Here is a 15721-nt window from a genome sequence, read left to right as displayed (position 1 = left end):
ATTCCAGATTGGGCTTACCAATTTCTAAGGTGACATTGTCTAATTGGATTTAGAGTTGCATAGCTTTCATCTACAGTTCGGAGGGCAGACCTTTACCCTACAGGATCAAGGCTCACTCTACCAGGTCTCTGTCTACCTCTGCAGCCTTTCAAGCCAGGGTACCAATTGATCATATCTGTGCAGCAGCTACTTGGGCTACCCCTCACACCTTCATTACTCATAAGTTGAATTTGGCTTCTAGGGGTAGAGCATCCCATATGTAAAAATGAAGGTGAGATTGAACTACCTAATGCACAGAAGTTATGTACTTGCCATAACGTTCCATGTTGGTAGTCCATCTCACCCTTCATTTTTACCAACCCACCCTCCTTGCCCCCACCTTGGAAGATCTGGAGGTAATACTGTAAATTTCTTGGTTGGCGACCCTTTAGTAGTGTTTTGTTGGTTAGGGTTTTTTTTGATTTCTAGTGAGCAGCAAACAAGATGTGGGGATTGCACTGGTGCACCATGGGATACCTTCTTAGCCACGAGCCATCAAGAAGTCTTCGAGCTTGAAGATCGGCCGAGTCGGAGCCGAGGATTGGCTCCGAAACCCATATGTAAAAATGAAGGGTGAGATGGTCTACCAACATGAAACGTTATGGTGAGTACATAACTTCTTTTTCATGTCTCTGTAACCATAGGAGTTACGAAAGAAGTATAAATAGCAATCCCTTCAGCACAAACTATTTTTATAGTGGTAGTATTCTTTAGATTCTAGGTCTTAAAAATTATTTTATAAGTCACAGTAAACATGGTGACTATTAGGTTTGTAATATTTTGTAAACAACTTGCAATATCTCAGCAACAACTCAAGTTATACACAGTGTTAGCAGCATATTATTAATCTAGCTGAGAGCTTTCATATGAGGCTAAGGAGTTCTGTCTGTGTTGCTCGGTTGTTGAGGTATTTAGAAAAATGTGAAAATTATATCTATATAAATTAGTATCATAAAAACAACAGTTAATATCTCTCTACCTGCAGTAGACAGAGGTCAAATATCAATGCAGTTTGCCATTGTGTAAGTATTGCAATGAAATCTTTTAAAACCTTGTTACATACGTTTTTGGAATTATTGATGCAAATCTAAACCAGCAATAATTCATGCCTAGAGGTGTCAGTAGGAGTTAACTGCAGATGTTCATAGGTGTGTACTAGGCTAATGGCCCCTGGAGCCTTTGCCTAGCCCATAGGATTACCCTAGAAATTGTGCCACCCAACCTTAGTTCCCAGTGCCTCTGTCGAGTAGAGCCACTGGAATGATCCCGGGGTGGATTTTCTATTTCCTATCCACTCATCAAGATTTCTTTTGAAGAGGGCCAGTGAGGTGCTCTGTTTGACATGTAAGGGAAGTCTATTCCATACCATGGGCAGTCTGTGGGTTATGAACCTGTCCCTCCAGCTTGTTCTGTTGATTGTGGTATTGAGACAGGTCTCTAGAGCATGTGGAGCGGAGGGATTGGGATTTCGTTAGATGTAGCATTTCTAACAGAGCTGGATCAGACATGGAGTTGTAAGTCAAGCAGAGATTGCCTCTAAGTAGGCGATATGAAACAGAGAATAGTTGGAACTTGAATCTGTCCATATAGGCCAAATGTTTAAGGCCTAGGATCCTCTTTGTGAGGTACTTTTGAGGGCCTCTCCAGTTGTTGCAGATGTGTTGTGAGGTACATGCCAAATGGGGCATTGTACTTGATTGGCCTAATGAGGGGAAGAGTAGAGGGAGACAAGGACTTCTTTCTTCTTGGATGCAAAACGCTTAGCAATGAGATGTGCCACATAGAAGGACTTTCTGACAACAGTGGCAATGTGGTGGTCAAGAGAGAGGTTTCTGTCAACCTGTGTTCCCAGATCTCTTATAACTCCTTCTGTGTTCAGTGGTAATTCATGAGAACCAGGTTTTTCCCAAATGGGATAATGACACATTTTTGGCACTAAGCTTAAGGCCATGCTTCTGACACCAGTCGTTGGTCTCTGAGGCCTTTCTGTAGGATGTCTGCATCACTTCGGGAATTAATAATAGCTCCCGACTTGCAGTCGTCTGTGAACTTTGTCAGCCAGAGTCCCTTCATGTTGGCCTGGACTTCAGAGAAGTAGATACACAGGAAAGGACCCAGGACGAACCCTGTGAGAGTCCACTCATGACAGGTCAGCAGTCTGACTTGGAGTCAGCTACTTTCACACTGTGGGTTCTATCAGTCAGCCAGTTTACAACCCACCTAGTGAAATAGGGGTTGATGCCTAGCTTAGTGAGTTTTTCTATGATTCCTGAATGGGGAATGGCATCTAAGGCCTTGGCCAGATCAAGGTAGGCAGCATGAACCACCTTGCCTTAATCCACAGCTCTAGTGACTGATTCAAAGAAGTCGACCAGGTTGAGCATGCATGACCTACTCTTCAAAAAACCAAACTGTGTGGGGTCCAGTGTTTGGAGATTCCCTATATTCTTGTTTTAGGTCCATGATGATGCGTTCCATAGCTTTGCATATCAGACTCGTCAGGCTAATGGGGCAATAGTTCCCTAGTGTCTGTAGTCGGTCCTCCTTTGTGGAGAGGTATGGCTGTAGGCAGTGCGCCTTTCGATAGGGACAAAGCCTGAGGTGAGGCTGTGATTGAACAGGGCACACAGGTGAGGTGCTAGTTCACTCTGTAGTTCATGTAGAACACAGCCAGGGATATTGTCAGGTCCCATAGAGACTGTATTCTTGGCCTTGGACAGTGCTTTATTAACCTGTGCAGCAGTAATACTTGGTGCTTTGAAATCTACTGGTATTGTGATTAGTCCTTTGGGGGGGACAAAGTTGGCACTGAATCTGTCGGCCAGTATATTGGCAATATCCATTGGCTCGGTATAGGAGGTACCATTGTGCAGTAGCTCAAAGCAAGTCTGGGTATTGCTGTGGAGATTCTTTACATAACTATAGAAGGCCTTGTGATTGTTTTTACTATCTGCTGCAATTCTGTTTTCATAGCTAGCTTTAGGAAATTTGATGAGAGATCTCAACTTTTTTGTTGAGGCTGATAAGGGAGTTTTTCCAGTCTTGGGACTTCACCTTATTCTGCATCAGTTTTCTCCTTCTGTTGTAGTCTGTTTATGGTAGGGGACCACCAGATGGGCTTCCTTTTTTTTTGGGAGGACAGCACCTTGGTTCTGTTGGGTATGGTGAGATCCATGTATTTGTGTACATGTTTCTACAGTGCATTCGTGTATGATTCGGCGGTTATGCAGCTATACTCCATTTGCATGGGTGCAGTGAAGTTATCCACCTCTGTTTTTAGGAGCCCAAAGTTAGCTTTGGAGAAGGTTTTCATGGTGGTTATCTTTGTTTGTGGGGGGGGGGGGGGGGTGCGGATTTCCAAGGTGATTAGTTTGTGGTTGGATCTAACTAGGGAGGAGTTGACTATTGGTGTAGAGTAATGGTCGCCCATGTTAGTAATGACCAGGTCAAGGATATTTTTACCTCTAGTCGGGGTAATAATGAGCTGGTCGAGGGCACTGGAATTAATGAATTCCAGGAAACGGGCAATTGTATTGGTACATGAGTAATTTTCCCAGTTATGGAGGGGTAGTTGAAGTCGCCCAGTATGAGTGTTAGGTTGGACCCTAATATTCTCCAGGGTGCTTAGGAACGTGGAGTGAGTCTTGGGACATGGTTGGGGGACCTATAGCAGGCGATGACCTGAATCGCTGTCTTACCCAATGTTAGCTGGACCTGAAGTATTTCTGATGCATTATGTTGGGCTTCCAGTCTGGAAGTGTGCACATCCTTTATGAATATAGAAACACCACCGTCTTTGGAGCTTCAGCCCAAGTTCTGGGACCGAGGGGTGTGGAATGAGTTATAGCCTGGTAGTGCAGGGGTGCCTTCTGCTGCCTTGAATCAAGTCTTTGTTACAGCACAAATGTCAGTGTTCTCCATTTTAAGGAGTGCTTAGAGCGAGTACATTTTGAGATTTAGACTTCTAGCGTTGAGCAGCATGCAGATTGCATTTGTTTGTAGCTGTTACTGTGGTAATTTGGTCTTTGTAACACCGCCTGAAAAAGGCACTGTAGGGGTGGCAAGTGCCTTGGCCAGTATCCGGAAGCCAAGTGGTGGCAGATGCAGGCCATCTCTGGCAAAACATCGAGGTCTGTCAGTCATGTCATCCCAGGCAGACAAATAGTGGATCCCCTTTGAATGCCACCAGAAGCTTAGCCATTTGTTGAAAGCAATCATCTTCTGCTTGTACTGTGGTATCATTTTGGGTGATGGTAGGAGGCTGCTCAGGGCTAGGGTCATACCTGCCTGGGCTACATAATCCGAGAGCTCCTCCATATCTCTTCATGTAGTGCAGGGAGGTACGTTTCAGGTCATTCACACCCACATGTACAATGCCAGAGTAATATTTGTACTTGTTGAGGGACCTGAGTACGTGCGTTGTGGCAGATCCTGACAGGCAGCTGATTGTTACTTCTCCTTATTCAACCTAGTGAGTGGGACATCAGTGTGCCTCACTATCAAGTCACCTATGATTAGTGTGTTGTGCATGCTCTTTTGCCTTGGGGGCTTTTGTTGAGTGGCACACCTTTTAAGAGCGTTATGTCTCGTGATTAACGTGGTGGTCAAGTGCGTTTTAGCCTTGGAGGTCTCTGCTGTTTGGGTAGATTTTTATTGAGAGCCTCTGCAAAGGTGAGTGTTTGGTTTGTGTTTTTATGTGAAGGTAGCGCTGGTGTGTGTTCTGGAGGGCTACATGTTCCATGTGGTGTGGTGCCAGTGTTGACCTTCTCCTCTTGGCTAGCTATTCCGGTCTTGGATGGAGAATGCGTGGCTTCCAATTTGAATGTACAAGTGCATCTCTTGCAAGTGTTGGGAGGTAAGAGTTGGAGGGTTGTCAGTGTACATGAGGCAGTTGCTACATTGCCTCAGGATGCGCAAGTTCAAAAGAGTAATAGGAGAAAGCACAGGAAACTGACCTTTAGACATGCCTGGAGGGGGTGGGCATTAATAATAAGTACTGGAGCTGTTTCCTTGTAGAACGTTTAGTCCTGGTAGCATGTTTGTGTGCTACAATAATTGCTACAAGATGTCTGGTAAAGCGTCTAATATAATAATAATCTAATAATAATAATCTAATAAAGATGTCTAATAAGCGTGTAAAAGTGCAGGAGAGGAGAGAACTAGCAGATCTAAGGGAAAATTTGAAGAGAAGACTTTTGCACCACTCAGAAGCTTACAAACAGTATTGGATACAACAAATCTGTATCTTGACTAGACTAGTTACAGGAAAGCTACAAAACAAGCGCAAAAGTGGGCTTTTAAACCTGAAAGTTGAAAGAGATGGAAAACCTGTCCAAACAGCCAATAAACTACAATTTATTTGTCAGAAACAACTCCTCTTGTGGTAGAAAGGCCACCTAGTGCTTACCACTCCCACTGATAAGCTAGAAGGCTTCCCTCCAACACAGAAAGGCTTGGGGGCTCAGAAGCTTACAAACAGTCCTAGATGCAGCAAATCTGTATCTGGACTAGTCTAGTTACAGGAAAGGTGAGAAACACGCGCAAACTCAGGCATTTAAACCAGAAAGTTGAAAGAGATGGAAAAATTACCCAAACAGCCAGTAAACTACAATTTCTGGGCCAGAAATCACTCTTCTTGTGGTAGTTAGGCTACTTAGTACTTACCACTCCCAATGATAAGCTAGAAGGCTTCCTTCTGACACAGAATGTCTTGGGGGGGGCTCAGAAGCTTACAACAGTCCTGGATACAGCAAATCTGTATCTGGACAAAGACTAGTTAAGGAAAAGGTGGGAAAGCCACGCAGATGCGGGCTTTTAAACCAGAAAGTTAAAAGAAATGGAAAAGCTGCCCAAACGGCCAATAAAGTACAATTTCTGTGCCAAAAACCACTCCTCCTTTGGCAGATAGGCTACCTAGTGCTTACCACTCCCACTGATGAGCTAGAAGGCTTTCTTCCAACACAGAAAGGCTTGGGGGGCACAGACGTTTACAGTCCTGGATACACCAGATCTGTATCTGGACTAGACTAGTTGTAGGAAAGGCAGGAAACAAACTTATATATAGATATATATATATAGATAGATACACACATATATATATATATATATATAGATATAGATATATATATATATATATATAGATATATATATATATACAGATATATAGATATATATATATATATATATATATATATATATATATATATATATATATATATAGATATATATACAGATATATATATATATATATATATATATATATATATAGACAGATATATATATATATATATATATATATATATATACAGATATATATATATATATATATATATATGTATATAGATGGGTCTACTTCATATGATCGAAAGACCATTTGATCAAAACCCATATGATCAAAAGTTCATTTGATCGAAAACCAGAATTCAAGGCATAAAACTGGGATTTGTCCCCCTCCCCAATATCATGCGACCCTGGAGTTGCTATATATAGTTGGGGGATTGTGGGGTGCGCAGCCCCACACCTATTTTTCTTTAGAATCTATGATTTTTGCTTTATTTTCTAATTTTAAAGGAAACTGGGTGGGGGGCTTCCCCCCCACACACACACCCTAACTTATATATACCAACTCCAGGATCGCACGACATTGGGGAAGGGGACAAATCCCAGTTTTATGCCTTGAATTCTGGTTTTCGATCAAATGAACTTTCGATCATATGGGTTTCAATCAAATGGTCTTTCTATCATATGAGGTAGACCCGTATAGATATCTATCTATCTATCTATATATATATATATATATATATATATATATATATATATATATATATATAAGCAGCTAAAACCACACTAAAAACATTTCAAGTGCAGTGCAAGCTAGCACACTTGAGTTTGTAGCAATATTAAAGCAAATACAGTTTAAATAAATGCAATTTATTCAAACTGTATTCTGTAGTGAATTAAATTATTATTTTGTTCAACTCTGAACAGTTAAAATGTGCCAAGAAGCACAGTCAGTCAGAACACACAAGGAGATTCTAGCAAAGTTTTATTTTAGTAAATTGGAAAGAGAAAAAGGAAGAACAGAAGGTAGTTCAAGGTTGAGAACCTAAGTGGGTTGGCCTTCTCAAATGTTCTGCCTGTATTGGGCAGAATGAACTAATGACACTAGACTGGGAGGAGTGTCCCAGATCAAATTTACAGTAGGGCGGGCAACAGCAAAGCCACCAAGTATAAGAACAGGACACCAATAGGGAGGGAGGCAGGGAACAAAATGCAGACAGACACCAAGATGAGCTACCTCGAGCAATTGTTAAGTAAAACAAAATGCAGACACCAAGACAAGCTGTCTCAAGCAAATTAATGTGACAGTTTAACAGATTAAGTGCCAAAAATATACTTATAGGTTTTCTGTATCCACATGTCTATTGACTCAAAGCTAAGCCACAAAGAGCAACTTGTACCTGGAGGCATCACTCAGACATAAAGAGTTAATGCTAGGAAAGGAATTTATGGGTAGGGGAAGAGCCTGAGCCTTGAATCCGAAGTGTGTGTGGCTAAGGTCTGATCCAACGACCCATACATTGAGGAAGATGGAAGCAGACAACATGACTCTCTCATGATGTTAAATATATAACTTTCATTTCTCCATTGTACTCCAAACAGAGCAAGCGCCTAGCAGATTGCAGCAATTTTTCATAATAATATGAACTTAACCCTTGCCTGTTCGGAAAAAATGTGCCTCTTCAGGGGTGCTGTTGAGGCACTAATAAAATGGATGCAGTGCAAATTCGCACACACATTTCCAGCACTTGAAGTGTAGTGAAATCTAAGAATCAACCATTAGCAAAGTGTATTTTAACAGGAAATAAAAACTGCCAGGCATAATGGAGGTGGAAGTGAGAAGTGTTTCGTTCAACATTTGTGGGACTATATGGTCACTTTGAAGGGAGTTCAGCCATAAATAGAACTTCAGAAGAAGTGATTTTGTTCAAGGTAAGTCACTGCAGCTATAAATCATAACACTTGGGTAAACCTTGCTTATTGGTGTCTACTGTCAAGAAATTGCAAATGCAGTGGCATCTTTCTTATGACCAAAGGAGGGATCTTAAGTTTGGCAGGCAGGTATTTGCATTCTTAAGCATGAACTCTTCTTTATATATCCTATATTATATGACTGGCCATTAATATTCCAAAACATGCACGCTGATTTGCCAGCCCAACCAGCGTGCCCGTTGTAAATCCCAGAATACACCCGGACTTCTTTCCGGTAATATATTCTATAACTTTTATTTTTTGTTTTCAATAAAAACTAAAAAAAAGAATGTATAGTCTGGACTCCGGACACACCAGAGAGTTAGCATGGAGGAAATGCAAAGGTAATCGGGTACGTTACTTAAAACTAAAGACACATACCTGGTTTTCTTTCCATTTCCTCCATTCTGTCTTACCTCTAAAGTAGTCGAAACTTTTTTTTTTTTTTTAATATTAAAAAAAAGAAGAAGAAGAAAAAACGGAGCAGTGGAGACTTTCTTTTCTCCATTGCTCCCTTTTTAAAGCATTGATGTACTGGGTATGCGTGGGAACGCAAGTCCTATATGCATGCACAGTACATCAAAACAAGGCAGCAAGATACCACCAGCCGTGGAAGGACAGTACAGTGCCGTTATACAAAGACATTTAAGAAAAGTAAATATATTTTTTCCTTAAATAATGTTCGTATAATAGCAATAACCGACTCTGTGGTTGTGTTATATTGAAATTTACCCACGGTTGGCTTTATTTAATCACTTGGGCTCCGCCCTCGTGATCAAACCACGCCATCTGTGGGTAAATCTTCAATATACCACACCACGTCATCTGTTATTGCTGAATTACTGCATGTTCTTTTCAGTTCTTCCTGCAGTTTTGGGTGTCTTGCCTCTGTCAGCTTGCTAGAGAAAAATTATACTACTCTATCCAGTGTTGTTAATATATATATATATATATATATATATATATATATATATATATATATATATATATATATATATATATATATATATATATAATTTATTTTTTGTGTGTGTGATCTTTCTTGAAGGTTAGCTCTATTAATGGTGCCAAAATACATCAACATGTGTGATTTTTATGGTAAGCAAGCAGCTTTAAAGGCTTTCTATACACAGTTCACTTAAGCCCTGAGCACACATCTAAATTTTGTGGGAAATGTAGCCAAGCCACAAGGTTAACTAGGCATAAGGTGTTGGCTTTTTTTTTTTTTTCACAGAGCTATACTTAAAATACACATAAAATATAAAACACACAAAATAAATCAACGGTGTATTTTGTTGAAAAACACAAACTAAAATCTTTATACATTCTGAATCTTTTTGGGTTGCTGTTGAGACTGGCAGTTCTTTCTCACCCACTCTTGTTGAGTGGGACACAAGGTTGGTTGTGGGTCACAAGAGCCTCCTCTTGATGTTCGTGTCAACAAGATATAAAATTAGACACTTTCATCAGTACTGAAATTAGGAAGAAATGTCTTCTTTCTAGAGAGAGTCCTGGAAGTTAAGGATCCAGAGATGTCTCTAGTATAAGGCCTTATCCTTTTAGTTTGTTCTGCAAACAGCTAATTACAAGAAGTTGATCGAAAAGATTGTTCCTACTTCCTCTCAGAGCGAGACCAGTTTGTCAGTTTTAGTGATTGGAGTAGGTCAGAATTCAAAGTTGAACACTTCTTTATTAGCAACTTTTGAAGGTTTTAGAGAACAATAGAGCAGAGCAGTTCCTGTTTGCTTAAAAGAGGGGTGAGAGTGTACTTTTGACTCCTCTCCTCTCTTCTCCCCTTAGTTTTAGCATAAACATCACAGAAGAAAGTTTTATAACCCATGTCTTTCAGAAATTTCTTCTTTCACTTGAAGACTTTCACAAATGCATAAACACAAAATCCACAGAAGAGGAAGTTGTCCTTGTTCAAAACATTTGATGAGCACTATAATAAGAATTCATGTCATCCTGTCTGCCACCAGCTCATAAATCATTTGATTTGTAGTTTTGATACATTCTCAGCATTTGAACTTCAAATCCATTAAAATATCTGGAAGAAAAGGGGAAAAATCAGGAGAGACTAGGAATACTTTTTAGCTTTTCCATTATTTCATGAAAAATATCCATTATCTAGACAGTAATTATGTAGGAGATCACAACCTGTCCAACAAAATCCTTTTGTAAATTGCTTAAATCTAAGCATTACAAGCTACCATATTCAAAAGATGTGAAATGTGGCTACTACTTCACTGCTTCCTCCTGCAGTTGAGATGGTTAATCTAACCTTTAAGTGGGCAGGGAAGAAACCAGATGCGACTAAAACCTATACTATACAAACCCAATAAATTCTTAGTATCATCCAAAAATCACCCACATTGGAGTAAAGGTCCCACCATTGATTCCATGTTGGTGGCAGTGGCCACAAAATGGAAGCTTGCTGAGGAAAGCTCTTCTGTCCACCCCAAACAGAGTCCAGGGCAAGTTTGTGCTTCAACAGCCTTTGCACTGAGGATGCTGGACTACCTAGCACATGTGACATGTTTCCAGAGGGATTTAACAAAGGAGTTCTTCAAATCCGTCTTGGGGTATAGAGGAAAGAAGATGTGGTTCCGCAAGTCTGTAAAGGGCACACTCTTGACACTTATGGAGATGGACAAACCCTGCCCCCTCAGGAAAGAGAGGAGAATGCTAATGGTGGGTGTTGCCCTGTGACAGAGGTGGTTTGCAAAATCAAGGCCTCCAGAGTCCTTTCTCTGCGAGGCTGTACCAGAGCTCCTGAACAGTTTCTTGACTGCTACTTTCTGGAGGCAGTCTGGGATGCTTATCTCTGCATTCCAAGGCTTGGATATGTATAACAAAAGAGATGCGAGCGCAGAAGATCATAACCAGAGGCTACTTAATCCTCCTGTCTTGCCCCCCCCCCCCGACTTCAAGGAATATCTCCAACATTCCACCCTCCCAAAGAAAAGCAGCAGTTTGAGGTGTAAAAAAAAAAACTGCTTGATGTGAAGTTGTTCTATCTTGCCGATTTGTTCTTACATGTGGGTTCGGAGCCGATCCCTCTGCTCCGAGTCTGCCGCTTTTCAAGCTGAAACTCTGAGAAGCTCGAGACCCAGTGTATATATCCCATGATGCTCTACTGTAAACCCCCGATCTAGTTTGCCGCTGCAACGTATCTACAAGACTCATCTGAGCAAGCTCGGGCCAGTGTTATTTTTTCAATATTTAGAGATATTTAAAAAAAAAAAAAATTCTATTAGAGTGTTAGCTAGTTTTATAGTATTTAAAAATAAATGGAGTTAGTTGGACTTAGTGTGTAGTTTAGAATACTTTGGAGTGTTTTCTTCGGCTGTTTGTCAAGGCCTTCTTAGCTTTGGGTGTGACAGGGCTCTGTCAGCTCCTTTGTGTGTGCTTTTATTAGTGGTAGTTGGAATTAGTTTAAAATTAGATTAGTTAAAATTTAGCCTCTTCTGTAGAGAGTTAAACTGATAAAACAGTTTAATAACTGTTTTAATACTCAAAGTTCAGGGATCTGAATTTTTATATACATATATAGTTATATAATTTTGTCCTCTCCTTCAAAAAAAAAATGTCTGAGAAGCAAAAGTCTGGCTTCAAAAGGTGTGAGTGTGGTCAAAAAATGTCTGAGAGAGACAACCACTCCACCTGTGTGTACTGTTTGGGATCTGTTCATTTGCAGGAAGTGTGCTCTATCTGCCACTTCTTTAGCGCCAGGGTTCTTCTAGAAAGGCGCAGGAAGTTGATGGATAGGGGACTCCTGAAGCCTGATTTTCAGGCTGCGCTGGACAAGACCGGCCTTTCTTCCAAGGCTTCGAAGGGATCGAAGTCGTCCAAGGGGTCTTCTGGGCCGAAGTCCTCGGCTCCGAGCTCCTCTAGTATGGTTTGATCATCAGCTCCACAGCCCTTGGAGCCGTGTCTCGATCCTTTACCTCTGAGCCCAGTTGTGGATTCGGTGTTGAAGACTCCTAAGTCTCAGATTTTTCAATCTGTGCCGTCTTCGGCTCCTTCGACCCATCCCTCGACCCATTCTACGAGGTTATCCGATGTGGACGTGGACCGCGTGGGTAAGAGATTGCTAGAGAATCCGGCCCTGGCCAAAATGCTTTCTGCTTCAAGCCACTCTGCTTCGAAGCCTGAAATTCCAGCCTTACTTTCTTCTCCTCCTCCGAAGCCAATCGAACCCTTGGAGCCAGGGCAGACAGAACCGATGATGGTAGAACCCTCTGAGCAGAGGTTCGATCTAGCTACCTCGGCTCAGTCGACCTTGATTTCCTCGGTCCCGACCGGGGAGTCTCTGAGCAGACACTCCCTCGCTGGCTCCGGGGTGGAGAGTCTGACCAAGACTTCAGTTCCGACCCTTCCCCTCGGGGCTTCGGTGCAGGTGGGTTCGGCTCCGTCCTCTGGATTGGTGCATGGGGTCTCAGCTCGGGGAGGGCTGCCGGCTTCTTCGGAGCCAACAGACTTCTCAGACCAGGATTCTGGTGCCTTCGATGCCATGAGGAAGGTTATGGCTTCTAAGACCACTACCTCCTCGGATCTTTCTTCCCCTCCCCCTAAAGGGCCTCGTTCTGTCTTCCCCACAGGTCCCTACCAAGCGTCGAGACCCAGAGCCTCTGGTATCCCCATTGGGCGGCCCCTCCTCTACAGGGACTTCACCGGACGCTCCCACCGATGAAGTACCTAGGAAGAGACTGTGCAAGAGGAGGCACTTGGATTCCCCACAGGAATCCCTGACATTGGATACCGACTTGGAGGAATCAGAAGGGTCCCCATGATCCCCCTTTGAGGATGTCTCATTTGCAGACATAGTGGAGATCTTAAAGCAAGAGGGGTGATTGGCAGTCCCTTGCCCTACTGAGGACGAGTCGGTACTCCTGAAGGGCTTTGGGTCTCAACCATCCACCTCCTGGGTTACTCCTCCCTTCGACGAACTAATGGACCTGGTTGCTAGAAGGTCGTGGGAGTCCCCTGATTCAGTGGAACCGGTCCCTTGGAGGCCCAACAAGTTCATTACTTTCCCCGCTGATAAGGCCTTTCTTACCAAGGGAGTCCAGGTTGATGCCATGATGGTGGCGGCAGCCACCAAGAAAGAGATGTCGGAAACCTCTTCTTCTGTCCATCCTCCTAATAGGGATTCTAGGACGATGGACAGATATGGGAAACGCATATTTAGTTCTGCGGCATTTTCCATGAGATCCCTCGACTACCTGACCCATTTTACCCGCCTTCAACGAGAACTCCTCAAAGAGCTGGGAGATGCTGTACAGGTTAACACAGCTGATGCAGTTTTGGAGAAAGTGACTGCACAACTCAACACCCTCAATTCTATAGTCAACTCATCCATGTGGCTCATTTCTTATGCCACCGATGGATCGAGTAGGGTGGCAGGTTCAGCGATAGCTCTTCGGAGACGGTCCTGGATGCGCCTTTTCTCCTTTGCGGAAGCCTTCAAGTCTTCCTTCGTCAATACCCCATTCGATGGTTCCGCCTTGTTCGGACCTAAAGTTAAGGAGACGCTTATTAGGTGTGAACAAGAAGGAAAGACTCTCTGCTGTAGGAGTCCGTTTTTCCACTCCAACTAGACCATACCCCAAAGGGCAACGAAGTGGAAAAATGTGGTTTCGAAAGCCCCAAGGAACTTTCCAAAACACACCTAAGGATAACCCCTCTAGGGGTAGAGGAGGGGGGTAAAAACGGTAGACTCCATCCAAACGGCAGAGGGGGGTCCGTAAAATCAGGATGACAGAGAGCAGTTCTCTGGCAAACCCTATCAGTGTTCCTGAAAGGAAGCCCGGCTGTCCTTCTCTGGAGGCTGTCGGGGGTCGCTTGGCTTTATACCCAAACACCTGGCTAAACATTACAACGGATTCTTGGGTTAAAAGCATAATTTACAGAGGTTACTACATCCCCTTTTCAAAATGCCCTCCCATGTGTACAAGTATTCCAGACGTTCCACCCAGTCTGCGAAAACTAGCAGCCATAGAGATTCAAAACCTGCTAGACGAAAGAGTCATCCAGCCAGTCCCGGCGGACCAGATAGGATCCGGAACTCACTCAAGTTTCTATTTAGTTCCAAAGAAAACAGTGGACTGGAGGCCCATATTAGACCTCAGCAAACTCAACACCTTCGTCAAGAAGGAAAAGTTCCGGATGGTCACGCTTCAATCAATACTTCCGTTCCTAGAAACGAGCGATTGGACGTGCTCTATAGATCTCAAGGATGCTTACTACCACATCAAAATGGCCAGATCATCCAGAGATCACTTGCATTTCCGGCTGGGGGCCAGTCATTACCATTTCAGAGCTCAGCCCTTTGATCTCTCCACAGCCTCCAGAGTGTTCACCAAATGTATGGCAGTGGTCACGGCTCACCTGAGACATTTAGGATTCTGGGTATTTCCATATCTGGACGACTGGCTCCTCACTGCCACCTCCAGGCATCAACTAATTCAGGCAAGAGACTACATTATCAACCTGTGTTCCCAGTTGGGCATAACCTTAAACTTCGAAAAATCTGCGTTATCGCCCTCGCAGCATATTACCTTTATAGGAGCAGAGCTAGACACTATCGATTCAAGGATCAGGTTGCCTCAAACAAGAATCTTATCTCTAAGAAGTCAATTGTCCAGTCTGTTGACCCAAAACAAAGCCCCTTCGTCCCAGATACTGAAGCTATTAGGCACAATAGCAGCCATGCTAATAGCAGTCCCGTTGGGATGCATGCACATGCGCATACTCCAGTGGTTACTCTTCACACAATGGTCTTACCAACAACTGCCCATGTCGCACGAGATTCTGTTAACAAATCTTTGCAAGAAGGATCTCAATTGGTGGCTGAACAGCGACCAGATAGTAGTCGGACGTCACCTTGTTCTTCCCCAACCCACAGCCACAGTGACCACGGATGCTTCCCTGATAGGATGGGGGGGCTTTTTCAGGGAAAGACTGTCCAAGGTACTTGGTCAAGCATGGAATCGCATTTGCACATAAATGTCCTTGAGCTGAGAGCGGTGTTCCTGGCGTTGCAACACTTTCATGACTGTCTTCCTCCAGGAAAAATTGCAATTCAGACGGACAACATGTCAGTAGTCTGGTACATTAACAAGCAAGGGGGAACCAAATCGTATCCCTTATGCCGAGAGGCCCTAAGAATTTGGCAGTGGGCTGTATCCACTAGATGCTTTCTAACAGCAGCAACACATCCCGGGGTCATCCAACGTGATAGCGGACAAATTGAGCAGGGCCATCCTGTTGCCTCACGAGTGGTCCCTCAAACAGATGGCGGACAAGATTTTCCGCAGGTGGGGCCAGCCTTGCTGCAATCTGTTTGCATCTCTGATGAATGCCAAATGCAGCAGCTACTTTGCCCTTTATCCCCCACCGGAGAGGAACCCGAGGGACGCGCTTGTACATGATTGGCCCCCGGGCCTCTTGTATGCCTTCCCGCCAATTCCCAAATTCATTCAGAAAGCCAAAAGTCTGGGAAGGACTGTTATTCTGATAGCCCCGTCTTGGCCTCGTCAGATTTGTTTCCCCTTCCTACAGAAGTATCGAGTGGAAGAACCATGGATTCTGGACCCAGTGCCAGACCTTCTGACTCATTCGTCGGGAGTTCTTCACCCCTCCCTCATCT

General features: G+C 43.3%; 1 protein-coding gene across 1 annotated transcript in view; it reads left to right on the top strand.

The window, feature by feature from the left end:
* KIF4A (kinesin family member 4A) overlaps positions 1-15721 on the top strand; it is a gene marked incomplete in the record, with an annotated part of 2786372 nt that overhangs the window by 2554032 nt on the left and 216619 nt on the right.

Source organism: Protopterus annectens, chromosome 15.part0 (assembly GCF_019279795.1).
Source record: "Protopterus annectens isolate FY-2018-M chromosome 15.part0, PAN1.0, whole genome shotgun sequence".
Classification (NCBI taxonomy): domain Eukaryota; kingdom Metazoa; phylum Chordata; order Ceratodontiformes; family Protopteridae; genus Protopterus; species Protopterus annectens.
This window is presented reverse-complemented; position numbering and strand designations above follow the sequence as displayed.